General features: G+C 39.4%; 1 protein-coding gene across 2 annotated transcripts in view; it reads left to right on the forward strand.

Annotated features, from left to right (window-relative positions):
* Positions 1–27,915, forward strand: part of DTNA (dystrobrevin alpha) — a 355,255-nt gene that overhangs the window by 68,736 nt on the left and 258,604 nt on the right. The gene's annotated exons all lie outside the window — the stretch shown is intronic.

Consider the following 27,915-nt stretch of genomic DNA (forward strand, 5'->3'; position numbering starts at 1 on the left):
GGGATCCGTATATGTTTTGATATTTAATCCAAATTGATTGCATTGCTGAAAGAATAAGCAAATGAGCTAGTTTTGTTCTAGTTGTGTTTACCTAACATTTATTAAAATGTCAAGTCATTTCAGTTCTTTGGGTTCGCTGCATTGTCCTCCAGGATCTTTAGATTTCTTTCGTTACTTTCAAGGTGCAGTAGCGGCCAGTGTAACTGTGAATGTGTCATTCCCAACCAAAAAAGATACAACCCTCTAAACGAAAGTATTTCCATTTTGCTACTATGTTATGTTTTATCCTCACTTCACCAGGCCACCTGTATTTATTTTTACGACTTTTCAGTTAATTGCACAGCTTTCTTTGCTGACTTTGCTTGTATTCTGTATTATTCAATAGAGCCCCTTCTCGGGCACTTCTTTGAGTCCCCATATTAACTCAATTTTTTTTTTTTTTAAATCCACACTGCAATGGATCTTTTATTTCCTTTGCTGTGAAATATAAGGCCATCTGTTGAGGCTGGGATGTTATTATTTTTATCATCGCTGAGACTAGACTGGACTCCATTCATGTCTCTTGATGGATCTCGCCTGTCAGTCCTCAGAACAAAAGAGTTTTGTTTTCGCTCTCCTCTCTTAATGCACAGTGATTGATCATTGCTCACTCAAAATCTTACAGTTGTGAGTCTTTCATGTGAGGGCTCTCCCTCGCTCGCCGCCCACCGCCCCCCCCCCCCCGCCCATGTGTAGGCCAACAGCAAGCCAAGCAGTTCTGCCTCCAAACTGTATCCCACAGGTGTTCACCTCTGCACAGCCGTATCCACAGCCTTCAGTCAAATGCAAGTCACTGTCTCTTACCCGAACTACTGCAGTATCTTCTCCACTGGTCTTACTGCTAAATGAGTACACTTTTCATACAGCAGCCGGAACACCTTCTTATTTTCGCTTTCATTGGAGCTTTTTTAGTCTGTGCTTGTTGGCCTTTCCAGGTTGGCCATCAGTGCCCAATCTTGGATGTTTGACGTAGAAAGAAAACACAAGGAACTCTCTGCCATGTTGTTTCTCAGGCTCCAAGATCCCCACCCAGTCTATCTTCTTCTCTCCAGCATCTTGTGCTTGTTTTGTATATAACACCTAGGATTTTAAGCTGGATTTAGCAGGAAGAAGAGGGAAAAGTGTATGCACTACATCTGTTCCGGACCTGGAAAGTCCAGAATGCCATTTTAAAACACAAATCACATTGTGTCACTGTCCCAAGTTTAAGCCTTTCATTGACTTTCATTGCTTTAAGTGTGCAATGCAAAAACAGGTCCATCTATAATAACGTGATGTTGGCCTGTCTCTTCAATAGTTACCTTGTGGCAGCTGGCTCTCATTCCATTCAGTTGGCCTTCTGTTCCCTTGAATGTACAAAGGCTCTTTTTTCTCACTCAGAATCTTACGCCACTTGTTGTCTTTGTCTCAACCATTTGTCATCAGTGCTACTCTGCTTGGTTCCGTCTCAGCCTTCAGTTTAAATGCCTTTTCCTTTATACTGTCCTTTCCTAGCCACCTTACCTAATACTATTCTCTTAGTCTCCTTATGTTCAAATGTTCTTCTGGAATTAATATAGATCAGATTTCTCAGTTCTTACTTTTCATAGTCTATGTGAGCAAGTTTCCAACACTGACCTTTTGAATAACATTTTAACGAACAGTTCATTTGGAGGATGTTGGTGTATTAGCATCAACCATTTTATAAACAAACACAAAACAACTCCCTAAGTTATAGATCAATATGGCATCATAGGAACGGCTGGTAATTCTACTTTGCTTCTTTTTGATTCATTGATTAATATAACTAATATTTACTAACTGCCTATTATGTATTGGGCACTAGTCTAGCTCCAGTTCTCATGGAGCATACATTCTAATAGAGGGGGGAAAACAATAAGTAAATATGAAAGAAATATATAATATACCATGGGATGAGTGTAAAAAGTGAAACAGGGTAAGGGAAGAGAAAGTGGCCGAAGCATGCAAGGAACGGGAGAAGTATTTTGCATAGAGTAGTCATGAAAGATCTCTTTGCAGTAAGGTGACATCTGAGCAGGGAACTGAATGAAATTGGAGACCAACCCATACAGACGCCATACAGGAAGCAGAGGGAAGAGTAAGGACAAATTTTTTGAACCTAAAATTCATGTGCCATTATTGAAGGGTAACAAGAGACAGGTGTGATAAGAGCTTAGCGAGGGAAGAGAAATACTAGATGAGGTCAGAGGAGTAAAAGACCATTGATGGAGGTCACTGACAGACCTTGACCATGAAAGACTGCATGTGCTTCTTACCCATGGCCACCCTTAGTGCTGGCTAAGAGTACCACCCATTGGAACATGGCAACTGTGTCACCAATAGAAGCAAGCTGATGGTGAGATTTATTTCAAAGCATTATTTGATAGCTTAAAGTTCTAGTAAGAGTAATAGATACATGACACCTGTAAAGCCTGAGTTACCCAGTTGACTCTATGAAGGCAGAGAGAATGAAGAGAAAGTAAAGATAATTATGGCAAATTATAAAAAAGTAATTAGAAATAGTTCTAAAAGGAAATGAGCTCATTGTTTCAACGTTATTTAAGATTCCAAACTCACAGTGGTCTAATTGCTTTCCTATGTTGCAGGGTAACCAGTCTAAGCAACTAAGTCAAGTTCTCTGGATAAGTGTCGGGGTGGGGGTGGGGGGAGGGGGGAGAAGAAAATGAAAATATTCCAGAAATACCAAATGGAGATTAAATGTGTACACTCTTATGTATTTTTTTAATTGACGCTTAAAAACTGTTTTGGAAATATGGGATAAGAACTGAATGTCATATCTAATACCATGAAGATAGTAGGTTGGTGTCCCGTATAGGAGATGCAAAAGGAAAGATGTGGCCAGTTCCCTCTTTGGTGGATGGATGAATTTCAGTCATCCATCCAGGCTCATATAATGAAGGCCTTTAAATCTTATCTTGACTATGTCTGACTGAAATAGAAAATAAAGATTTCATCCTCACTTTTCCTTATTGCACTTCCTCCTAAAATGAAAAGCTGCCTTCTAGAGGTCTTTATTCTATGCATAGTTGTTCTCAGAGCTGAACTACTTCCTTTTTCTCCTTTGCCATCCGTTTCTTCCCTAATAACTTGAGATTAATGTTGCATCATCTTTAGCATTCCAAGCACCGACCCACAAAATGTGGACAGAGAAACACAAATTGTACAGTGCTTGAAAATATCACCTACCATTTTATAATTCTTATAATCGTGTACCAGACCATGCTCACGTTAATAAACCACAAGAGATTCTTTCATTTCACCCTGCTCTTTTTCACTCTTTAGCGTTTCGCAGAGATGGTTCCCTTTGTGTGAACGCCTTCCTTCCCCACCCAAATGCCACTTTGCCTGACTGTCTCCGATTTATCTTTCTGGCCTGAGGTTTTAAGTGACCTCTTCCTGTAAACCTTTTGTTAGATACTTTTCCTTTGTTAGGAAAATCATCCCTTTGTTAGATACTCTTTGCACATTAGTGCTCTGTATGACTCTATTATAGAGGAATTTAATACACCAATGATTTTTGTCTTAGATATGTCTTCTTTAGGAGACAACAAACTCCTTGAGAGCAGGGATTAAATGCTAATTTTTCTTATATCCACAGTACATACCACCATGCCAGGAACATAGCTAGGCACTCCAAATATTTGTTGAGTGATTGAATGAACATAATCCCCAAACAAACATTATGCTATTTAACTAAACATAGTAATGAAAAAGTTATAGTAAGTTCTAAAGTCATGAAGATATTTACTACTTTGAATTCCTTTTAAATGCATGATAAGTACATAAATGCCCGATAATGTTACCATAAGCATTTGAAATAAGCCACATTTGTATTTTACTCAGTTATTTTCGTGGTCGTTTAGATGAATCTTGATAACAGTGAACATCTTGAATAGATAATTCATCTTACTCTTTCATGGTAGTCATTGAGAATCTACAGGAATTTAAAATGTGAGTAAAATTTCTTGACAATTTTTTTTCATTAAACATTGGCAGTGAATAAAAACACTATAAATTTATTTGGTTTAACGTATTAAGTTCTGCATTTTCAGTTTTTATCTATTTGAGTTGAATCCTAGTTAGAAACTTCATAATAACTTTGATAGTTACAAGATATATCATTTGATATTGAAGAGGATGGTCATACCAGAAAAGCAAAAAATGTATATATTTTTCTTCCTCTCTTCAAGATGTAGCAACAATTTCGCAAGCACATTCTACAGCACATATGACAATAATAACAGATTTTAGCATCACTTTCAGAGATAAAAAGGTGCTCCTAGGACTACTATTTTACTAACATCTTTAAAAAGAAATTGAAATAAAGTTTAAAATCCTATCATTGGGATCTTTAAGAACATTACACACAGACTTAGTTCTGGAACCACTGCCCTCTAAGGATATATTTGTATGTTGTTTAGAACATATACTATAGCAAAAGATTAAACTATTTAGTGTTTTGAAATATTGACAAAGGAACTTTTTTTCTCTTCTAAATTTGATATTTGCTGCCTTCCCAATATTATGGGTGAGGCTATCAGAGTAATGGCTTTCTTACAATGCTCCTGATATCTGAAAATGCTTTGATTTCTTCACAAATCAATAATTTAACTGCATAGAAAAGAATCCATTCTTGTTGTACCTCATAACTGATAGAAAAATATTAAAATTTTGCCACACATGCTTATTATGTTAGAGGAAAAGGCTGTAAATGAGTGCTTATAGCAACATCATGACTTATTATCCTTGTATTGCAAATTTTGTGCATATTTTGATTTTTATTTAGCAATAAATTTTATTTTTGCAACTGCTTTTCTCTACTTATAGTTGTACAGGAAAAATTTTTAAATACTATATCATGGCAACTATTCACTTACAGCGAATTCAAATTAAAAGTTAATTGCATATATTTTTTCTTTCTATTCTCTAGATTATCATTATTTGTATTCTAAGGTGTTAATATTACTTCTTTATTTTCCCATACATTAAGGCTTATTGTAAAGCTATATGGCTATATTTATGGTGTTTTCTGTAAAATCAATTTGAAGCCAATAATTGCTGTGCCATAGCTATAGGACACTGATTTATTTACCAACCATTTCTTCAAATAAAACCTTTTACAGCAATAGTCTTGCTAAAAACTTCTTTAAAAGTGTACATACAAGTAAACGCACACACACCCCAAACACCTATAATTGAATTAAAAAAAAATACCCATGTCCATAATTTCACATTCACTACGCTCCACTGAAGTTGCCTTAAATCTCCCAAAATTTAGAGACCCTAACCTACATTCAGAAAATATGAAGAAAAAAAAAACACCTTGTAATTCTTCAGGAACCCCAAACTAGCCAAAGGTTGGTGTAATCATTCCACCTCATTCTATTCTTAAACTTTGTCATCAGTCAGAAGTTAATAATAGACACATTATGCCAGCATCTTCCTCCTTGTCTTTTTTTCACTATTGTACCCTATTTCGATTTACTTTTAGTAATAATAAATAATAGGAGGGAGCTGAATAATAAGGGAAAAGACTTCCTTCCTGAGAGTAATAGGGACTCTTACCTGATGATCAGTTAGGGCAGTGAATCTCAAAGTGTGGTCCCTGTGCGTCAGGATCAGTATCACCAGGGACTTGTTAAAAATACAAATGTCTAACTTGGAGGGTGGGGTCCAGCAAATCTGTATTTTAACAAGCCTCCGGGTGATAGTGAGGCACAGTTAACATTCAGAACCACTGATTGAGAGAAGAGTTACCATGACAATCATGCATGTGAGAGTACACAGATAATTCTACAGTATCTTTGAAGATCTCCCCCAGATTTATTGGTTAAATGCTGGGAAAATTGATAATAGTGAGGTACTGTGGCCTTGGACGTATCGCACAGTAAGAAACTGTATCATCAAACAGTTGTGACCATGGGGCATTTACCTCATGAATTACAACATAAAGTATGAAACCTCCAAAGACTGAGGGGTTACACTGGATTGAACAGTACCCCCCAAATTCACACGCCCCTGGAGCTCAGAATGTGACCTTATTTAGAAATAGGGTCTTTGCAGATGTAATAATTAAGATGAGGTCACTGTGAATTACCGTGGGCCCTCCGGCACTTCCTGGTATCACAATAATAAGGGCGGGTAGAGAGACACCAGGGAAGAAGACTGCAAAGATGGAGACAGAGATTGGAGTTTTGCTGCCGCAAACCAACGAACAGCAAGGATTGGTGGCGATACCTTTGCTAGGAGAGAGACATGGGTGGACTCGCCCCCAGAGCCACCAGTAGGAGCCAACTCTGCTGACCTTGATTTAGGACTTTAGGCCTCCTGAGCTATGGTAGAATAAATGTCTGTTCCAAGCCAACCAGCTTTTGCTAAGTTGTCATGGCAGCCGTGCAGGGACTAATGCAGTGGACTGCATGGAGTTTATATTTTGTGCGTATCCTTTGACTTGTTTTTGGTCCATAAAGATCTTCTCACGAATATGCTCTGTAAAGAAGGCTGTCCTGTCCCTCTTACCCCTCCTCCTCTACCCATCTCCCCACCCTTTCAAAGGATCTTTGAAGAGTCTAGTTTTAGCTGTGAAAGTCATGTTCTTATTTACCATTGGAGAAAAAAAAAATTCCCCCAGAAGAATATTAAATGTAAAACCCTTTCATTTTGTGTATTTTTAGTTAGAAATTATGCTTATTATCTCTCATCCATCTGTCTTTCAGGAAAATTTTCGATTGACATGGATTATGCTTTTTAAGCTGCTTTATACTCATTTGTTCAGATACATACCAAGCCTTTTAATTGGACCATTTTATATGCAAATAACTAATACCATTAAGTGTATCTGAGCCTCCTTCTGTTGCTGTTTAGCTGTGTCATAAATGCACTGACCCTCGGCAAGCAGGGTTAATCAGAGTCGCGTGCGAGTGCAGTGTGCATGCGTGTGGTGACTGCCCGCTGTAGATCTGAGATAAAGAATAGAGATTTACCACGCAGAGCTCTTTTGTGTCTTAAAAACAAAACACACATAATTATGAATGATGTATTTAGGGAAGCCTGCCTTAAGGAAATGGATTTGCATTCACTGTACCTGATGTGAAGAGCTGTGTATGAGCTCCTCTGCTGTGTTTTTTTCACCCAAATGACTTAGCAGAGCATCTATATTTTAATGTGCAAATATATATTTTAAAAAGTCATAAAAGTTAAAAGGAATATTTAACAACAAGACAAGGGGCACCTGGGTGGAGCAGTTGGTTAAGTGTCCGACTTGGGCCCGGGCCATGATCTCACAGTTCCCGAGTTCCAGCCCCACACAGGGCTCTGTGCTGCCGGCTCAGAGCCTGGAGCCTGCTTCGGATTCTGTCTCCTTCTCTCTCTGCCCCTCCCCCACTCGGCCTCTCTGTCTCTCAAAAATAAATAAACATTAAAAAATATTTTTTAACAACTTTGATGTAGTAACTTAAATGACTTAAAAGATCTATCTTAAAAAAAAAAAACAACTTTACATGTAATATTTTTAAAACCACAAAATGCTTCAGAGCACGATTTTTCCTGGGCTTTCTTCCATGTTTTATTTCTACAGCTTTCATTTCTGAACCTGTTAATTTTCAAGTTTCCCCGAAAACTTTTAATATTCTTAGTCCATTTATCAACATGGTTTTCTAGTATTCTTAATTACAGTTTTTGAGCCAGCATAGAGATCTCAGAGATATTTATGAGACAGTTACTCTCCTCACAATAAGATTAATTCCACGTTTTAACACAACGGTGGTACTGCGGTTTGAATTCCACGCTAAGGAGCCTGGAATTTACTTTTAAAAATCAGTGTAGGTGAGGGGCGCCTGGGTGGCTTAGTTGGTTACGAGTTCAACTCTTGGTTTGGGCTCAGGTAATGATCTCATGGTTTGTGAGTTCGAGCCCGCCATCGGGCTCTGCACTGGCACTATGGAGCCTGCTTGAGATTCTTTCTCTCTCTCTCTCTCTCTCTCTCTCTCTATCTCTCTCTCTCTCAAATAAACTTAAAAAAATAAAAAAATAAAAATTAGTGTAGGTGATAAATATTGTTGTGTAAAGGAATAGCATAATAAATGTTACACAGATCTGAAGGTATTCAGCAAGACCACTTAGAGAAAAAGATCTATCTTTTTTCTTTTTTAAGTTTCATTTATCTATTTTGAGAGAAAGAGAGAGAGAGAGAAAGAGCAGGGGAGGGGCAGAGAGAAGGAGAGAGAGCAAATTCCAAGCAGGCTCCACACTGTCAGCACAGAGCCCGATGCGGGGCTTGAACTCATGAACTGTGAAATCATGACCTGAGCCGAAATCAGTAGTCGGCTGCTTAACCGACCGAGCCACCCAGGCGCCCCAAGATCTATCTTATCACGTGTAGATTGGTCCTATTTCTATAGTAACTACTCAAACAAAAAATCCTTTGCTTCATTCTTGCAACATATCTACTATGTGTTAAGATAGAGGGATAGAGAAGAAATTCAGCCCTCCTTTCAAGGAGTAGTAATCTAACAGGGAAGAGGGACAATAACCACGCAATTATAAATCAGCCTAAATATACCGCATTGGGTCACTTGGGCTGGGGGGAATTAAGAAAGGTACTATATCAGTTTCCTAGGGCTGTTGTTACAAATTACCACAAACTTGGTGGCTTGAAACAAGAGAAATGTATTCTCTCATAGTTCTGGAGGCTAGAAGTCCAAAATCAAGGCCTCCTTCAGGGCCATACTCCCTCAGAAGGCTATAGGAGTGGATCTTTCCTTGCTTTTCCAGCTTCTGGTGGCTCCAGGCATTCCTTGGCTCATGGCTGTGTCACTGAAGTCTGCCTCCATCTTCTCATGTGTCTGTCCCCTCTTCTCTTGTCTCTTATAAGTACACGTATCACTGGATTTCAGACCCATCCTAATCCAGGATGATCTCGTCTCAAAATCCTTAACTGAATTACATCTACAAATACCCTATTTCCAAATAACATTACATTCACAGGTTCTAAGTAGACATATCTTTGCTGGGGAGGGGGGAGGGGGCACCATTCAACTCACTGCAGCTACCCAGAGGAGGTGACACCTCCCTAGCAGAGCAGGTTTGAGGAGAGAGGAGAGAGGAGAGACACAGGTGAGTTCTCTTTTAGGCATGGAGGTATGTCTTTTCTCCTTTAAGTTAGCACAATGCCTAGCACGTAGCAAGAACTCGATGACTGTGAGATTATTAGCGAAATACTCTCAAGAAACTGTTCATTGGCAAGTGGACATACACTTCTGGAGATCAGAAGAAAGGTCTGGGTTGGACAAAGGAATGGATAAGATTACCAAGAGAAGCTGTGCGAGAACAGAGAAGAATAAAGCAAGGCGTAAGAGATAGTCCATCGTTGAGGAACTGGGTTTGGAAAAGACTGAGAAGGAATTGCTGGAAAAACAAGAAGGAAGCCAGGATAGAGGGGTGGCATAGGAGACAAGAAAGGAAGGAATCTTGAAGGAGGAGGAGGAGGAGGAGGAGGAGGAGGAGGAGGAGGAGGAGGAGGAGGAGGAGGAGGAAATGGAGGAGGAGGAAAGAAACGGGTGTCAGATGACATTAAGCTGATTAAGTAGTATAAAGCCTGGATTTGGGAACTTTGAGTTAAGCAATTTCAGAAGTTAGGAAGCCAGTTTTCAGTGGATTAAAAATAGTAGAAGGTTTGACAGACATTTTGTTTTTAATTTCCTAATGGACAATGAAACTAAACCAATAGATAGGCTTCCCTCCACAACTCACTATGTACATATTTCAGAGAAAGCATTGTGAAAAACTTCTATGAGAGGACACATGTCTGTGACCTCTCTCCTTTGATCCCAGAGACAGACCATGCAAGTTGTTATGGATCATTAGAGCCGCTGTGCTGGTGTCTTCCATTCGTAACCTCTCTGCTCGTCGCTGGACATCTTATCACATTCACAGTGGGAGAATGCAGATTCCAAACCGCGATTCTGACTCTGATCTTCCATGTAAAAGAATGTTCTTCAGGCATCCCACTGAATCCACTATAAAACATCAGTCAGGCATACAGAACATCGCTTAGAGACCTTCCTGATGAGTAGTGTGAAATATATTTACAATAAAAGGACCCTGCAGTTTTATATGCTAGAGATTTAAAAACACCTTACCATCATCAGCTTTTTCCTTTACAACGACATCTGCTATTAAATGAATTTAGTTTAGGGTTTTTTTTTTTAATTTTTTTTTTAATGTTTATTTATTTTTGACAGAGAGAGAGACAGAGCATGAGCAGGGGAGGGGCAGAGAGAGAGGGAGACACAGAATCGAAAGCAGGCTCCAGGCTCTGAGCTGCCAGCACAGAGCCCGATGCGGGGCTCGAACTCACAGACCGCGAGATCATGACCTGAGCCGAAGTCGGACGCTCAACCGACTGAGCCACCCAGGTGCCCCAGTTTAGGTTTTTTTTTAAGTTAGTAACTGAAATATCCTGATGGCTATCATCTCATCTATTGGAAGGAGACTGAGCAAGCCCTTCCATGGCATATTATCAATATTCCACAAATTTGGCCTTTTCAATTCCATTGAAAATTAAAAGTATTCCATTGAAATTAAGGAATAGTTGAACACTGTGGTTTCTCTGTGTAACTTAGTATCCCCACAACCCTCTTGAAGTAATAACGATAGAAACTATATTCTAGTTCATTTGTGTTAACTAATTAAAAACAATTTTTGGAAGGAGAGTAGGTTTGGACTTTTGGATGTTGTTATTTTAGATGGTAACTGTCATTAGAAGGCCTTGAATCATTTTCTCTGCTTTATGAACTGAGATTATGGCAGGTGTGTTCACTTCAAAAAATTAAAAATGGACTTGCCATTCCCTAGCTTCACAAACAGAGCTTTAAAATCAGGCAAAATATGGGGCACCTGGGTGGCTCAGTCTCTGACTTTGGCTCAGGTTATGATCTCATAGTTCGTGGGTTTGAGCGCCACATCGGGCTCTGTGCTGACAGCTCAGAGCCTGGAGCCTGCTTCAGATTCTGTGTCTCCTTCTCTCTCTGACCTTCCCCTGCTAGCACTCTGCCTCCCTCTTTCTCAAAAAATAAACATTAAAAAAATTTTTTGAATGAATAAAATCAGGCAAAACAAAAGAACTTAACTTAAAATGAACTCTTTAACTGTTACATATTTTCAGATTGAATATGTAAGAATTTGGATGTGATTCTTAAGGGAATTATTTAAAATTTTGTTTTATAAAGGTTTCATGTGAGGCTTTGTAATACAGAATTACAAAGTATATAGGTCAATGAGAAATTATTAAGCTGGAACATGTGCAAAGTCTGCTTATGCTATTTTATTACGCCATTCTATAATAACTGATAGATATTAAAACCTTAAATTTGGGATTTATATCAACGGGTCAGTAGATAAACATAGCCTTCATCTTAGCCTTTATTATTCCTATCTGCTATTTCAATACAAAATTCAATTAAGATATGATTCTAAGGATTCTTCAGCATAGCATAGAAATATCCAGCAATATATTTTCTACTCCTTTAGAATTTATATTCACAAACTACATACATGTGTCTAATTAGAATTTAATAAGCTTTTCACCCAAGAGAGAATTCTGATCTCTATAAAGCTTTTATCCTTGCCCTACTTACAATGTCACTATCAAGTTCTTTATTCTGCAGGTTTATTTTTTGAGAAGATACAATTATATGTTATTTTCCTGCATGTTACAGTTATGCAGTTTTCTTTACATGAATGCTGCTTTCTGAAGAAAATGCTCTTTGAAATGTTAGGAAAGTAAAAACTATTGTTTCTATAGAAATAGGAATATTCTGTGTGAGTAATAGATTGCAAAGTGAGGTGCCTTCACCATGAGTCTCTCTTTGTTGTTCACGCTAAATGAAGGGTAATTTTACAAAAATAAGGCCAAGAAAAATGAAATATGGGATTTCATAGTTTACCAGAAGTCAAAGATTTTTACTGCCAATAATTCAGCACAGTGTAGCCTCAAGCCATACTCTACGCTGTGGTGTGTGTGCTCGTGTGCGTGCACGCACACGCGCACGCACGCACGCGCACACACACAATGCTACAATTTGTCGAGGCAATCTGTCATTACAAATTGGAGAAAGACAAGAGAATTCCTTTGGAATTTGGTTGTAAGTGATGTTGTTTTATGAAGAAAAGGACATTCCGGGTTTTAGGTTAAATAACCTTTTAGTGCTTCTGTTCAAGGCTCATTTCACTCCCCCTCCACCCACCCCCCCAAGCTTCCTACGTGCCACTTGTCTTCCCTTTGTCTCCAGATCTTTCCTCTTCTCTTTTGTCCTTTCATTTTCCCTGCTTCTTTCTGTAACCTTACATTGCTCCATGCATAATCATAAAGGGTTCCATTTATTATTCCTTTTCAGAGTTTATCTCCAAAACAATCCTTTATCATTTATCAAATGCTGATTCATTACTCAAAGATGTCCGTAACTGTCAATCAAGCCTCCTGACAGGCCTGAGAAAACTCCTGTTACTATTCTGAGTCCACGTCCCCTCCACTACAAAACTTTGACCCTGAATATTAATTCCAGCCATGAAAAGCAACGTACGATGCACTGCCTTCTTGGGAAATAGCTTGGCAGGCGCTTAATCTCATCGGATCTAGCCTGCTGGGAGGTTATGCCACTACGTGAACGTTCACACACACACCTTCATGTGTGTAGACATGTGTTAGTTTGTGAAGGTGTGAGAACAACTCAAGAGAAAGCAGAGAAGAAGCTGCATCTGTGAGAGAGGAGATGATTATTGGACTACACTCCCATAGAATGCTCTTGAAGGAGCTGGAGCACAAGTGAAAGATTAGCCGTAGGAAGGAAATGGAATACTTGTCCTTTGAAAACGAAAAGGAGTGACCCAATAAAGAAAAGGGGAATCTTTTAGGCAACTGGAAAGAGAAGTTAAATCATGTTGGACCGCATCTATTTTTTAATGAAACAGTGAGAAGTCAAGGGTGGGACTTCAGTCTTGAGCAGAAGAGGCAAAGTTTCATCTGTCTCAAGTGCATGCCTTACTTGTCAGGGTTCTGCAGAGACACAGAACCAATATAGCACGTGTACATGTATATATAGAATTTTTTTTAAGGAATCAGCTCACAGGGTTAGATGCTGGCAAATCCAGGGTAGGCTTGCAGGCTGGAGACTCAGGAAGAACTGATATTAAAGTTCAAGTCCAAAGGTTACCTACTGTTCATAGAAAGTCAGTCTTTATTCCATAAAGGCCTTCAACTGATTGACTGAGGCTCACCCGCATTCTCGAGGACAATCTGCTGTATTCAAAATCCACCAATTTAAATGTAAGTCTTGTTCACAAAAAGCATGCTCATAGAAACATCTAAAATGAAATTTGGCTAAATATCTGCACACCCATGGCCCAGTCAAGTTGACAAAATTAACCATCACACATATGTTACCTTTGCTGCCTGCCTAACTCCATGTTCTTCAAGAATCAGTTCTCCCATCTCCTCAGAAAGCCTTCCCCATGTGCATCCTCAGGTGTTTGCAACCCCAAACTAAATTCCCAGACCACACCTGTTTGATTTCCCCCACTAGAATCTAGTCCCTGAGGATATGGATTTCTTTTTCACTTCTGTATCTTCAGCACCTCAGATATCACTAGCTATATCCTAAGCACTCGATAAAAAGTCGACGAATGTCTTTCAGTTTTTCTACATTGCATACTTATTGAAAACAGAGACAGTCTTGGGGCGCCTGGGTGGCTCAGTCGGTTAGGCGGCCGACTTCAGCTCAGGTCATGATCTCACGGTCCGTGAGGGCTGTGAGTTCGAGCCCCGCGTCGGGCTCTGTGCTGACAGCTCAGAGCCTGGAGCCTGTTTCAGATTCTGTGTCTCCCTCTCTCTGACCCTCCCCTGTTCATGCTCTGTCTCTCTCTGTCTCAAAAATAAATAAATGTTAAAAAGAAATTAAAAAAAAAAAAGAAAACAGAGACAGTCTTAAAATACTTTTTTATAACAACACCTAGCACAAGTTAAGAGCCCAATAAATGGTTTCCTGGAAGGAATAAATGGATAAGTTACTTACCAAGTACTTACTGTGTATGTTTCCTTATCCCTGATTACTTTGATTTTATTCCAATATTGAAAAAAAAGTTTTTCAAAGAATTTACACAGATTTGCATTGCTGTACATGTGGAGAAATTATACTAGCAACTGTGGTTACAGGTCAAAAAATGCTGGTGGCAGGAATCAGACATCAGCAATTTTTAAAGTCCTGCAGGTGATCCTAGTGGGTGGGAATCCCTGTACCAGATACAGTTAAAGTAGGGAGGAAGTTCAGGAAGGTTAAGAATAGCGAGCATCTCTGTGGAGGGCAAGGCCATATGGGGACACCAGGAAAGAGGCTTTGAGCAGGCTCCAGAGGAAGAGTAAAGGACACCTATAGACAAGAGAGGAGTACTAAAGAGAAAGGTATGGTATGTTTCAGAACCCTCTCTGAGAGGCGCTGGTAGCTCAGTTGGATAAGCGTCTGACTCGATTTGGGCTCAGGTCGTAATCTCACAGCTTGTGGGATCGAGCCCCACATCGGGTTCTGTGCTCTCAGTGCAGAGGCTGCTGGGCTTCTGTCTCTCTCCCTCTCTCTCTGCCCCTCCCTATCTCTCTCAAAATAAATAAATAAAAACTTTTTTAAAAAACCACTCTCCGAGTATTTACCAAGTACCAGGCACCATGCTAAGTACTTTACGTGGATTGCCCCTTGTCTTCATAACAGCCCCGCAAGGATACCATGTTATGTTCTTTTTCCAGATGAGGAAATTGAGGTTTATATAGTTTAACTGAGTTCCCCAATACGCCATATCAAGTGAACAGAACAGCAACATTTCAAGCCTGTGACTGTCTGCAAAGTTTATGTTCTTTCCACCACACCAGTGGTTCTCAACCCTAACTGCACAGTAGAAGCACCCAAATTTATGCCCCACTTAAGATCTGTTGTACGAGGATCTCTAGGTAAGAGGCCCCAGCACCTGTGTTTTATATGAAATCCCACTATATTTCTAAAGTACCGCCACGGTTGAAAACCACTACCACAAACACCATAGATTCTCCTTTGTTTTGCCAACCTTCACACTGTGGGCTCAAAAGTGCTTTCCTCCAGAAAGAGACTTGACTCAATCAGTTTATAAATGGTCTGCCCCCAATTCAGATAAGGGAGCCTGAATGGTTACACATTTGCCAGGTAATTCGAGATGCCCTTAATAGGTGTCCACTTTGATGTTAGCAAGAGTTTTATCCCGTTGTTACTTTGAATTAATAAAAGGATTGCACCATGCCGAGGCTCTGACTTTCCACAAAGGTTCCTGCTCAGTGCCGCTCTGCCTTTGTGGGTTTTATAACACAGCTGATGCTTTATACGTCCTACCTCATTCCAAAAATAGTTAGGTAATGCTGGGACACACACACACACACACACACACACACACACACACCCCACAAATGAATCAGGCCATGGTAGATGTCACGAAGCAATTGTTGAGTTTAATATCAGATTTTCTTCTATTAGTTTTGGATACACCCAACTCATTTTTCTTTTTATTATAAAAGCTTGCAGCTAATGTCCATGATCGCTCACTTCATGTGAAATAAAGTGCATTGTGCAAACTCCTGAAGACATGTGAAAATTCAGTCAGGTATGCATATAAAAGACTAACCTGATAAATTTAATATCAATCCCAATAAGAAAGATTAGAGGAGAAAAACCAAAAATAGATAATATAGAGCAGGGGTTTTCCACCCTGGCTGCACATGAAAATCTAGGAGGACTTTTTAAGCAAATAGATGATCAGAACCCACCCCAGAGATTGATTAGACTGATCCAACTGGTCCACTTTGGCCTGGACCTTGTTACTATAAAAACTCTCTAGCTGATTCAAATCTACTGTTTTTCTTACCTTCCCCCAGACCTTCCACTGTTGTAAAAGATGAGTATAAAATGAGCATATTCTCATTCACATATTTACTGTCAAGGATGGTGATGATGATGATGATGATGATGATGATTAAAGGAGCTCTAATTGAATTTGCTATGTGCTAGGCCACTTTTCCAAGTGTTTTACATATAACTCATTCAGTGCTCACAAGAGCTATTTTATGAGAGAAATATTATTATCGTCTTTTTGCAGCTGAAAACCGGGTGTAGAGAGATTAAGTTAACTCAGTGCCAGACTTGGCAGGGGTGGAATGTGGGTCTAGAGTGTGCCCTGGCACCCCATGGTCTTACAGCCTCAAGTGAGATTATGAAATAACTAGATTCTCTCCCTCCCATCAGGTTCCCTTTCCTTCTTCTAGATGTTTTCAGGGTCTAACCTGGTACAGGCTCGCCCATTATTAGGTGACAAGGAAAAGGAGATTCCTCCTCACTGCCACCTAACTTCCATACCTATAGTATTTGCCTTGCAATGCAACAGGCCCAAGTCTTCAAGATCCAAGGAAATACTTCTAGGTGGTTAATCTGTGTTGGAAAGGAAACCTCTTAATTTCTCAGTACAAGGGAAAAATTTAGGGCTTCACAATCAGGCAGATATTAAGATTATATTTATGGACCCTTATTTATTAACCCCAATAATCTGAGTAACTTAATCTGACACTTAGTTTCTTAATCTGTTAGTGGAAATAATAATGCCTAAACCATTATTATGGTTTATCTTTTTGTACACTTTCAATAAATCTGTTTTTTTTTTTTAACATTTAAAGCATATGTCTTTTAGAAAACATGTAGTTTGGTAGTGCTTTTTTATTAAGTTTGATAATCGAGTAGTTATTATATTACATTTAACGTAATGTTAGGTTAAGTCTACCATCGTGTTGTTTGTTTTCAGTTTGGTTCATCTGTTTCTTGTTCTTGTGTTCCTTATTTTTTGCCTTCTGAGTTAATTAAATATCTTAGTATTCCCTTTTATCCCCTCTATTGCTTGTTTTCACAGTAAGTACCTTAGTGGAATGATTTTTCGCCCCAGTGATTGTATCTTGAGATCACACAATATGCACCTTTAACTTATCATTGTCTCCTTCAAAAAAAACATTACCAAAAGAACAATCCTAAGAAACTTAGAAAGTTGTAATTCCATTTATTCACTTGCTCTTCTTTGTTTCCTTTTTGTCTTGTATTTTATTCGCTCACAGGCAAATGAATAAGTACTCATAGGTAAATAAATTACAGTAAAACCTTGGATTGTGAGTAACTTGTTCTGCAAGTGTTCCACAAGACGAGCAAACATTTCTAATAAATTTTAACTTGATAAACAAGTGGTGTCTTGCAGTACGAGTAGTATATGATGCCGAATGTCACATGATCACAAGTGAGCCAATGGTTCTTGAAATTCGCTTTGATACACAAATACTTTGGATTACAAGCATGTTTCTGGAATGAATTATGCTTCCAAACCAAGGTTTTACTGCATTATTTTTGCTTTAAATAGTCATTAACTGGGGCGCCTGGGTGGCTCAGTCAGTTGAGTGTCCAACTTCGGCTCAGGTCATGATCTCACAGTCTGTGAGTTCAAGCCCCGCATCGGGCTCTGTGCTGATGGCTCAGAGCCTGGAGCCTGCTTCTGATTCTGTGTCTCCCTCTCTCTCTGCCCCTTCCCTGCTCATGCTCTGTCTCTCTCTGTCTCAAAAATAAATAAAAACATTAAGAAAAGAAAATTAAAAAAAAATAGTCATTAACTTTTGTATGTATGTAGATAGATAGATAGATAGATAGATAGATAAAGTATTTAAAAAGTCTTTAATACTTATCCAAATGTTTATCCATTTATCCATTCTGCTGCTTTTCATTCCTGTGTGTGGATCCAGGCTTCCATCAGGAATAATTTCCCTTCACCTTGAAAAAGCTCCTTTCTCATCTCTTTTAGTGCATATCTGCTGCAAATGAATTCTCTCAACTTTTGCCTGTTTTATTTCACTCTCACATTGAAAGATATTTTTACTGAATAGTGAAGGCCATGCTAACAGGCACTTTCCTTCAGCACTTTGCAGATAACTACATTGTCTTATGGCAATCCAGTGTTTTAGATGAAAAGTCAGACATTCTCAAAACTATTCTATCAAAATACAGTTATTCGCTGTATATGTCTTTTTTCTTTGGCTGCTTTCAAGTTTTACTCTTTATCTTTGTTTTTAAGCAGTTTAGTTATAAAATGCCTCACTATATTGTTGTTATGACTGGTCGTTTTGTTTGTTTCTTTCTTTGTTGTTACATTTTTCCTATTTGAGTTTCAGTTAGCTTTTCTCACACATGGATTGAAATCCTTCGATTCTGGAAAATACTCACCTCTTCAAATATTTCTTCTGCCCCATTCTCTCTTTCATAGCCTTCTGGGGCTCCAATTACACATGTTAGACCATTGATATTGTGTTACAATCACAGATTATCTGTTCTATTTTCTTCACTCTTTTTTTCTCTTGGGCTTCAATTTGGATGATTTTATTGACCTGTCTTAAATTTTACTGATACTTTCTTCTGCTTGGTTCAGTCTACTGTTCAGCCCACTGGATGAATCCTGTATTTGTGGTACCATAATTTTCATTTTTGTCATTTTTATTGGGTTCTTTCTGATTGCACCTATATCTCTACTGAAATTCCCCAACTGTTACATGCTCCCTGCTTTTTCCATGACATATTTTCAACATATTTAGCATAGCTTTCTTTTTAATCTTTGTCTGCTAAGCTCAACATCTGTGCCATCTGTAGATCTGCTTCTGTTGTTTGCTTTTTTTTTTTTAATTTTTTTTAACGTTTATTTATTTTTGAGACAGAGAGAGACAGAGCATGAACAGGGGAGGGGCAGAGAGAGAGGGAGACACAGAATCCGAAACAGGCTCCAGGCTGTGAGCTGTCAGCACAGAGCCTGATGCGGGGCTCGAACTCACAGACCATGAGATCATGACCTGAGCCGAAGTCGGACACTTAACCAACCAAGCCACCCAGGCGCCCCTGCTTTTTTATTTTTTTCTGGGGGGGGGCACATTTTCTGCCTCTTCACATGTTCTATAATTTTTTATTGTGTATCAGCCTTCATGGTTTACATAGCAGTAAACAATAAACATTCTGAGAAAAGGGCCCACTTCTTCCTCAGTCAGACTGTTAATGTGTGGAAAAGGAGGTGGAAAAGGGGATTGAAATAATCTAATATGTTCTAGATCTGAACCCAGCTTTGCTACTGCTCTAGTTAAATTCAGCTCACCAATGACTTTATTTATTTATTTATTTATTTATTTATTTATTTTTTATTTTTTAGAGTGAGAGAGTGGGAGCCAGGGAGAAGGGCAGAGGAGAAAGAGACAGAATCTTAAGCAGGCTCCACACTCAGCATGGAGCCCAATGCAGGGCTTGATCCCATGACCCTAGGATCATGTCTTGAGCCGAAATCAAGAGTTGGGCACTCAACAAACTGAGCCACCCAGGTGCCACTCACCATTGACTTTAGACGTATTGAGGGAGGAAATAGGACTTTCCTTAGAGCTAGACTGAACTTGGCAATGCCATAGAGATGTCTTCATGCCTAGCCTAACAGCCAACATATATGAACCACAGGAAATCTCTCTCCCTCTTTCACACTCCAGTCCCCAGATGTCCAGGCCTAAAAACATCTCTCTCCACCATGTTGCCCTGACCTCCAGCCATTGCAGAGCTGCTGCAGTGAATGGAATGAAGATCTTTTGCACCTTTAGGAGATCGTTTTCAGCTCTCCCGCCCTGTCCTGGCCTGTCTCAGCTACCCCCAAACAGTCAGTGAAAGCCCGCAGGAAAGAGTTGGCAGGCAAGTACAGATTCTGTCTACGGTTGGGTTGCCTCCAAATTCAAATCTATGATACTGGCCCACTTGCAGTGGTTAAACGTTTGTTAACAGTTGAGATGGTTGTTCACACTATCCCCAGCTTCCCCCATGTGCTGAGGGGGCTCCTTTTCTCACTGTGGCCCTGGGAGTGATAAAAGCTATAGAATTCTTCTCTCTCCAAGGAATGGTTAATCCCATTTTTGATATCAATCTATCCAGGTTTCTGTGGGTCTTCAGCTCTATAGTGGGTTATTTCAGACTCACTGCATCCGCCTCCCTACACAAAATATTATCCTTCATCCACTCCTAGTCTTCGAGGTGTGCATACCACAGACCGTTCCACGTTGGGAAGGCAGACATGGAAGCAGTCTCAGGGCCTTGTGGCAGAGAACTCCAGGGCCCAAACCATGCTGTAGAAGGGGATCACTCATTCTGCTTCTAACTCATAGATCTGTGGGGAAAGACACAGACAGAGGAGGACCTGAGCAGCAAGGAGCTCTGACGTGTGAGGCCCAGGGCAGGGCCTTCCCCCATCTCTTGGCTAAATCTAAAGGCAGTACTGATGATAACACAGTGTTTTGGACATAGGTGGGAAAACTTCATAGAGAGAGGGCAAATGTGGAAGGAAATTAAAGGATGCTAAGGACGACCTTTGACTCTTTTCCCAGAGCCAACTCTTTTAGCTGTAGAAATAATAGAACGTATGCATCTCCTCTCCAAGAATAGAAGGTAGCTTCAATATTGATGGGATACTCTGGAAGCAATAGGGTAAAATATGTCTTCTAGAAAGCCGGTGTCTCTAGTGGACATAGTATTAGCAGAACAAATACATAAAATGACTCCAGACAAAGCTGGCCTCAAATAACAAAATACCCAAATTAGGCCCGTATAAGAATAACTGTGACATCTTGACAGGGAAATGACATCACTGTTAGATTTTACATTGCCTTCCAACCAAAAGCAAACACAAAATGACTGCTGAGATCATTTTAAGACAATTTTCTTGTCTTGGCTGAGTTATGGTTTAATGGATAGTTTAGGCAGAACTTCAGTTACAAAAGAAATGCATTTTCACTTTTTAGGATACATAGATTTTGCATACGGAGGAATTGTTTATAATTAGGTATGTTCCTGTATTTAATTTCACAGATATATAATGAAAGTATTAATGTAATGGACTATACCCTAGTTTAGACCCTATGAAAGAGATAACTTTATTTCAATTAGATGTTACACTTCAGTGGATCTGATCTAGATACTTGTATACTTTGCTGGAATTTAGCTTTCATTTCAGCAATGTGTTCTTTCATTTAGCAATGTTGCCCCCCCCCCTCCCCCCCCCCCATACACACACAAATGAAAATTTGTTACGATCATTTTGGAGAGGTTGGAGAATTTGATCCCTTTTTAAAGCCATAAAGACATAATTACTGTTGAAATGCTGGGTGGAACACATACTTAATTTCACCCTCTCCCTCCCAAAGCTACCCGATACTGGCAGTAAACACAAAACACTAACTGGAATCAAGAAAATGGGAGAGCATAGAACAGCAGAGAGCTGCTGACCTATTTTTTTGGAAAATGGAAAGGGAATTGATTAAGTGGTGCTTGATTTAGCCGAGCAGAGACGTGGAAACCCAGGTACCTGCAGAGATGCCAACAGGATGCAAATGGAGAGTCCCTAGAGAAGCCCGGAAAAGCATGAGGAGTGAAGGCAAAGGGGATCACTGAAGCTAGGGGTGAGATGTGGAGCTGAAAACAGGAAGTGGTTGAGATTCTTAACAGTTGGACTCCCAAATCCTGTCTGCAACCTGTGCAGCTTGGCAACTGCCTGCCCCTCACCCTGCAGGAGACAGGAGGTCACTTGCGTTATTCTCTGGAGTGACTTAACCAGAGAGGCTATAAACCCAGCAGGCTTGGAAACAGTGGCAGGTGGGCATCAGGTGTAATACTCAAATCTGTTGGATTAAGTGGAAATCTGCATGGTCAATAGTAATAAACTCACCTCTCTTTCAAACCTTCTTACCTAGCTTTGCTCCAGGACACTGGCAACAGAGCTTATCCCGCCTAGATAGCACATTGGAGGTGGGCTTCTCTGGAAGATCTGACTACCCTGGTGGGGAGAAACCTAGTTACCCTTGAGGGTATTTCAGTGAAGGTTCAGTTCTAATCACCTTACAGTAACACCCTAACAACCATGATATACTGCGAAAGCAGATAAGTAAGGAATACCAGATATGGAAGAAAGTCTCTGTAAAAGAGACCAAAGCAAACAAACAAGAAATTGAAGGAAACAATGACTGAAGGGAAGAGATGAAAACTTTAAAAAATGTTATCTTCTCATAGAGATTAGAAAAGAAATTATTTCCGTGAAACAAAACATAGTACTTTTAAAAAGGAACGATTAGGGAAAATAGAAATCTTAGAAATTAAACTAAGAATTAAACTCTTCCAACAGAAGAGAGGTGAGGAATTACTCCAGAGAGGAAGTGACAGAAAGATGATTGGAAGAGAAAAGATAAAAAAGTAGAGACTTCACTTAAGGGGTCCGACATCCCATTAAAAGGAGTTTACTTTCAGAGTAAAATAATAGAGCGGGGCACCCCGTGGCTCAGTTGGTTAAGCGTCTGACTCTTGATCTCAGCTCAGGTCTTGATCTCAGGGTTGTGAGTTCAAGCCCTACATTGGGCTCTGCATTAGGCATGAAGCCTACTTTAAAAATAATAATAATAATAATAATAATAATAATAATAATAATAATAACAACAACAATTAATAGTAATAAATAAAATAACAGAGGAAATAGAACTCAGAAATTGTTTAAAAAATATAATAAATTTGCCCAGAATTGGAATATATGAGCAAAAGTCCCTTGAGTTGCAAACAATCTGTAGGGAGAAAAGGGGGATCCACACCAGAGTGTACTGTCATGAGATATTCTAACACTGGGGGTAAAGAAGAAATAGTAAGTGGGGCAGGAACAGAATGACCCCTCAAAAACAACACTAGAAACTAAAGACAGAGAAGAAATTACTTGAAATTTCTGAGGGATAAGAATTTCTAAACAATGAATTATCTAGTCAAGTTAGCAAGTCCAAGACAAGGACAACTATATTTTCAAGGGTTCAAGTTCTCCAAAAGTTGGTTTGTTCTAAGTATCTTTCTCAGGAAGCCACAAAGCACAGTCCCAGGATGACAGCTCAGTAACACCATTGACACCCCAAGGACCTCGAGGTTGCGGGGGTGGGGCGTGCTGAAAAACTAGCTGACATGCTTGTCTATTTTAAGAGGAACGCTACATTTCTAATGAGTCTGAAAAAATGTAATGGTGGGCAAATAGAAGTTGAGCAAGCAAAAATGTGACACAATACTAGTGTCAGAGGAAAAAAACACAATTGTGTAAAAGAAAGGAAATAGAGTCATAAATCCCGTGTGGTTTACATGTGAACAATATATGCATAGCCAAGATAACATAAACACTGATTAGTGCTTCACCTAAAATTGTTGTGTATCTAAACTGGGAGGATTAAGGGAAGGAAAGTGTGTGTGTGTGTGTGTGTGTGTGTGTGTGTGTGTGTGTGTGTGTGTCTGCGTGTAGATGAGAGAGAGAAGGAGATACTGAGAGCACACTTGCGGGAGATAGTGTCCATAAGAACTAAAGATAAGGATTTAGTAAGAGACCAATAGATAATATCTACACTGGGAAAATAAAAAAGAAGAGGCATATAAGAGTATCATTTAGGAAGATGGAGTGAGTGTCATAATTAATAGTTAAGAGTTGAAAGCGGCTGCCTCTGGGATTTAAGGATGAGGAGGGGTTGGGTTGGGTTAGGACATTCTTTAAAGCTCTACATTCTGCATGGCTTTTAAAAATATGTGCATGATTTTTTTAAATATATGAAAGTTACATTTTAAAAAACTGAATGCAGCGAGTACTGGAGCTCAGTGACTTTCACGCTATGCTTCCCAGGTTTCTGGAAGTTTCCACAGAGACTGCCTTATAGAAGAGGGAGCTCGGCAGGCCTCCCACATGAGTTTCTGCGAAAGGAGCCATGCCTTGTCATTGTTAAGTTCCAGTGAACTAACTTCTTTGAACAAAGGGTTCTATAGAAAACACCACCACCACCAAAGAAGTTTGGAAAGCACTGATTAGCCCTGTGCGTACCTGGAGAAAAACTGCTCCCAATCGAATAAGCTGAATATGTAACTATCAGACTTGATCCAGTGTGGCTTTTACATGTTATTTTCTTTTACCCCACAAAACATATTGTCCCATTTCTAACTCAAGAAGCTTGGAGTAGAACCGGTTTGTTTGGGTTTCAAATATGGATTGGATTTACGATTATGAAAATTTGCACAGATTTCAAATGATGACCTTAAGTAATGTTAGTCTCGCTCCCAAACCAAACTGTACTCTCACTTCTTAAGAGGCATCAAGTGGGGCGCCTGGGTGGCTCAGTCGGTTGGGCTTCCGACTTTGGCTCAGGTCATGATCTCGCGGTCCGTGAGTTCGAGCCCCGCGTCGGGCTCTGTGCTGACAGCTCAGAGCCTAGAGCCTGTTTCGGATTCTGTGTCTCCCTCTCTCTCTGACTCTCCCCTGCTCATGCTCTGTCTCTCTCTGTCTCAAAAATAAATAAATGTTAAAAAAAATTAAAAAAAAAAAGCCATCAAGTATGGCATGTGCCCCCAGCGTTCAAATAAATGGTACAGCAGGGAGTGGTTTTCTATCCCAAGGATGACTTTGGGCGTTCTAGTTTTGTCTAGGGATGGATATGTTAATGATTTCACTCTAATTTGGGTTGATTTTGGTCCCACCATAGAAAAACGCTCCTACCCCAGGTTGAAGGAAAGGATACAGAATAAATCTTTATTTTTAACGCAGACGATTACCTGTATCTTTTGTCAACACGGAGTACTGATTGTTTCCTTGTCTATAGAGCCTCTCAAAAACAAAACATCCTTATCTTGGTGAGTTTAATCTAGGGAAAAATCATATGTTGAAACAGACGCTACTGAGAAAGCTCTTCCCTCAGTCCACCAATTTCTATCTCTCCCTGCCCCACATACGCAGTATGAAGTGGACTCATCTGTGGACTTCTATTATTTCTCAACCTAACATAACTAAAAGGTTCTCTGAAAAATAACTACATATAATTTTATATAAAATAAAATCTAGGGGCTCCTGGGTGGCTCAGTCGGTTAAGCGTCTGACTTCAGCTCAGGTCACGATCTCGCGGTCCGTGAGTTCGAGCCCCACGTCGGGCTCTGGGCTGATGGCTCAGAGCCTGGAGCCTGCTTCCGATTCTGTGTCTCCCTCTCTCTCTGCCCCTCCCCCGTTCATGCTCTCTCTCTGTCTCAAAAATAAATAAACGTTAAAAAAAAATTTTTTTAAATAAAATCTAAAATGTAGATTTATTCATTTTATATCTTTTACATATTCTACATGTTTTACATGCATATCTCATTTGAGGTTGACAACATCTCTGAAATATATACTATTATTCTCAGTGTAAAGATTGGAGTTTGACCTGTCCCATGCTGCATGGCTGCCAGGGGTAAAGGCAAAAGAAATCTTTTTTTTTTTTTTTTTTTTTCGAATATCTTTCTACTTGGGCCAAATACCTCAAAATTAAAAAAAAAAGACTAATTTTTATCAAAAGCTTACATATAACATAAACAGTGCTGGATTACATATGGAGAATGATCTACTCATTCTGGTTTGCCTAGGACATTCCAGGTTTTAGGACTCAAAATCCTGCATACTGGGAAAACCCTCAGTTCCAGTAAAATTGGAATGGTTGGTCATTTTACATATACAGCTCGTCCCAAGAGACTGTAATAGATACCCATCTTGGGAACAGAGAGAGATACAGGAAACAAAATACAAGTGGAGGAAAGTGATCAAGAGAGTTTATTTAGACAAGGGTGTAGATGATTTCCTAGCCATACCAAAGAAAACCAATTTTAGCAACCACAATAACACAACAAAGCAATTAGCATTGACTTTTCAAAAATGTTTCTATAACCAAACGTATCTATTCGTTTAAGATCGATGTCAATATCATGCGGTGTCCAAAAGACACAGAAAGGTGACACTACCAGATCTTGAAAAATAAAGGCCTATCTTAAGTGTTTCATGAGAAGAGATAACAAACTATGCAGCCAGATATCCTAGGGCCAGACATCTTAAACTTCCCCTCTAAACTTTGCTCTCCTCCAAGTCTACTTCATCAAAGATTCTTCTCCCTAGTCTGGCTTACACCCTGGTACCTGCTTCTCCTGCCACATTCTGTTCCCTGTTCTCTTCCTTCGTTCTCACTGGTTCCTTTAAGTCACTCCTGTTCTTGGGTATTTTCCCTCCATGACCTTCTGACAATTAACATAAGCCCCCTTTGGCTTCTGCCCTGTCTCTTTCCACATTGGAGAGCCTCCCCATGCCCATCCCACTCCCCTGCCAACAATCCACCTACCATCTGACAGACCCAGAGAAGAGAAATAGAGATGCCTTTTCAAAGACCAGAAGGAGAATGAGGAAGGTCTGCAACCGTTCTTGTTTGAATATTTTTGGGGTATGAGTGTGTGTACTCATAAATCATTTTGATAGGATTCCTGCTAGCTTTTACCTTTCCTCCTAATGCCCACAGAAGTTCCAACATAGTGAAAAATCATGGTGCATGTACATCTATATGCTTTGATTTTTAACCTAAGCATTAGCCCGTGTCTTTCTGTTGTCATCAAAAGTATCATTGTTCCCAGTTATTCTACCAAATATGTTATAATTAGTGTATTTAACATATGGCCCTTTCCATAATTAGGGCTATTTTCACCCCATGGACATTCAAAATGAGTGCCCATTTCATCCAATTTTTAAATTGGTTGGAATTTAATAAGATTATACATAACATGCTGCTGTTTTGAATGTCTTCCATATCTGCTGTTAGAGCCTCTATTTTTTAGTGGGTTTTTTAATGTATAGTTTTCTAATTTTTCTTGGGGAGTGTCTGTTTTAATTACTTTCAAACAACTGCAGCTTGGATTTATTAATTTTTCCTTAGGAAAAAAATAACTACTCACCACTCACCCTCCCCCAAAAAACCCCTCATTTTTGTATAGTGTCTTAGTCCATTCAGCCTGCTATAACAATATACCATTCACTAGATGGCTAATAAACAACAGGAATTTATTTCTTACAGTCTGAAAGCTGGAAGTCCAAAATCAAGACGTTAAAAAATTCAGTGTCTGGTGAGGGCCTGCTTCCTGCTTCACAGACGGCCATCTTTTTGCTGTGTTCTCATATGGTATAAGGGACAAAGAAGCTCTCTGGAGGTGTCTCTGGAAGGCACTAATCCCATTAATGAGGGCAGCACCCTCATGACCTAATCAACTTCCAAAGGCTCCAATTCCTAATGCCATCACATTGCAGATGGTGTTTCAATATGTGGGTTTTGGGAGAACACAAATATAATGTATTGCAAGTAGTATGTATTAAAAAAGTAAATTACATGCAAAAGACCAAAAAATCATCTGCAAAACCATTATCCTGAGAATATTACTTATGCTAGTCTTTTAAGGATACCAGCAAGGAAAAAATAATGGCGACCATTTACTTTCCATTAATCTGATTCTTTGTATGCCTGGATGCCTTACCGATCAACTGAGATCTGAGTTTGAACAGCTTACTCACCCCTGCAAAGAGCCTGCTACCAGCATTCGCCATCCACAGAACTGTGCTGATATGTCTATTTCTGGAGAATGGAGCAGAGATTAACTGCTTGTTCATGATAAATCAAGGGTATTTGATTTGCCTGTTACATGCCCAGTTTTCTTTGGAAGCCAGCCCTGGAAGCTGTTTTTCTGATCAAATCCTAACTCTCATGTTAGTGCTTATGACAGAGAAAAATAACATTTACTCATGATAAAGACTAAATTCTAGCAATTACAAATCTTATCAATTGCCTTGTGAAGGTTAGGTGGAAAAAAAAGAAGAAAAAAAATTCCCATTGTGTTCACTCGACCTTGGAGTTGGACTAATGCA

This window comes from Panthera pardus, unplaced genomic scaffold (genome assembly GCF_024362965.1).
Source record: "Panthera pardus isolate Hobbes unplaced genomic scaffold, ASM2436296v1 HiC_scaffold_15, whole genome shotgun sequence".
Taxonomy (NCBI): domain Eukaryota; kingdom Metazoa; phylum Chordata; class Mammalia; order Carnivora; family Felidae; genus Panthera; species Panthera pardus.